Raw genomic sequence first — 2391 nt, 5'->3', positions numbered from 1 at the left:
CACCCCCCCCACCCCCTGCCCAGAAACCTCTTTATTGTGGGGGTAGGGACGTATCTGCACTTTTAGCTTTTGTCAGATACAAATTTAAAAGATTAAGCAGTTTTCTTATATAGAATACTAGATTTGTTCGCGCTTTCTATCTCTTGAACAGGATCACTGGTCTCTTTGCCTGGAGTTCCCAGGATCAGTAGGGATCAGTAGAGCACAAGTCAAGAACGAGTACTAGGACACTAGGTGGTTTGCTTACATTTAAGGGATGATTTTCAGGAATGTTGTGGGCAAAGGGGATTGCTGATGGGGAGAGGAAGGCATGTCGAATTTTCAGTGCAATTCATTTTGTCCCCTCACAACATTGCACTTCTTAACCCAAAACAGCAGGTGTTTGTTCAGTGTTGGATGTGACTGATCTGAGTACATTCCAGGACACCATCAACTGCCATTCACATACACTTACAAAATGAAGCACAGAGCAGCAAGTGCATTTTTAAACGAAAGTTCACCCTTAACATATAGGGCTTAATCAGCATGTATTTAAAAAACATTCGAGGATAGTAGTGGCATTTGGGAAGGCATTTTATTTCAACGTTCACACCGTTTTCTCCATAAAAAGTCTCTCAAATCTCTATGGCTCTCTATTGGAAACCATTTTGGGGGGAATAAAAAAGGTAGGTTCCTAGTCAGCAATCTGTAAGAGTTTCCCAGATGTGTTTTTAAGCAAGAAGTATCTGGAGAGGTGACAAGTGACTTGTGTTGGGCATCAAGTTCCAGTTGGGCTGGCCCCACTCCTCTTCACAGTGGATTACTAGAGGTTCAGTGCATGTGCCCAGAGAGGAGCACACCAGTGTGAAGCCCGTCTGCGATTTCCATGGTCCTCAGTATTTCAACATTCTCTTCTCCTCTAATCTGCTTGGAAGAAGGTTTCTTCTTTTCTTCTCCTTGGGCACTGGGCCAGAAAATAAATTATTTCCTTAGAAGTTTTCTTATCTGCAAAGCTTTCCCCAACTGAAGAAGATAAAGAGAGACTGAAAAGTATAGGGACAATCATACCTGCCCCTCTCAAGCCGTTGTCTCTCAAAAGTCAGGAGGCCTTTTAAGGCTAGAGCTTATCCACCCTCTGGGGAAGTCTAACTGAGTACCGACACTGGCAAGGAGCCAGGAGCGAAAGTGAAGTAGAAATGATCATGGCCTTCCTGAAGCTCTCAGATTCCCCAAACCAACAAAACATAATCCGTGTTTTTCCCCCTAGACAGACTTTGGAGTCTGTTTGTTATGTGAGGCCCAGGCAGGTTCGTTCATCTCTTTAATCCCCAAACTCCCCCTCTACCTTAGGATGGGTCGATGATCATTGGTCGTTGGAAGAATTAAATGAATTTCAAAGCAATTAGGATTCTACTGCCCTACAGGATATACTTAATCAATGTTCTCTCGCTAAATTGCTTTTTGGTTTTTATTTTAGGCTATCAAATTCTTCTTCAAATAGCACAGGGAATCAGAGTAAGTTTTTCAAAGCAGAACCAGCTCAGAGCAGCTCCACTGAATAACAAGCTTCACAGCTTGGGCTTTTAGTTACATACAATCCTGAGAAGATATTCCTCACCCACTTTGGAGAAAGGGTTCCAACGATGAAGAGGGGAGACATTATCGCAGAATGGATTCTTTCTTTTTTTTCATTAATGGATTTTTATAGTCTTTAATTAAGACACAGAGATGTCTGAAATCCCAGGAGAAAACGAATCCGGCAAGTACAGGGCAGTGAGACCAAAAAAGCCCATCATTTCCATGCCCTTCCTTTAATCCCCAAACAAATGTGACATACATAAATATACATTCTGAAAGCTGTAGTCAAGAGTATGAAGTGTCAGTTAGCCCGTAGGTGATCGTCTAAGCCTCTCTGGCTCAAAGAGAAGTGAGACCCTGGCCTTTAGAGTTCTGTGGACTAATAAGCACACAGTGGCCAATAGCACACATCTGAATGAGTCTTCTAAATGGTCACATTAAAATAACCTTTTGAACTGTGAGCACCTTTCATTGATAAGTGATCTTCTAGTCATTTCAATACATCCATTCATTTATTATGGAATTTCGCATATTATCCAAAAAGGGTTCCCCCCTTGAAAAAAAAAACCAAAAAGGTCCCTTCCCCCAAATCTATGTAATAACATGCTGACTATATGTATTCTAAGCAGGTCATTATTATCTCCCTGTCAGATGTAAAACCTGAAATATTGGTGGTAAGAAGACAGGACCATGTTGTCTTAAGTGGGTGAGAATTTATCCCCAGAGGAACAATTTTGCAACCCCGACTCAAGGGAATTTTCCGAGGGACACATGGAGATTTTCTCCCCCCTCAGGCATGAAGATGATCAATATAAAGCTCTGGAGAGTGACTTT

Source organism: Echinops telfairi, unplaced genomic scaffold, assembly GCF_000313985.2.
Source record: "Echinops telfairi isolate 266 unplaced genomic scaffold, ASM31398v2 ScPeMD7_7416;HRSCAF=8454, whole genome shotgun sequence".
Classification (NCBI taxonomy): Eukaryota; Metazoa; Chordata; class Mammalia; order Afrosoricida; family Tenrecidae; genus Echinops; species Echinops telfairi.
This window is presented reverse-complemented; position numbering follows the sequence as displayed.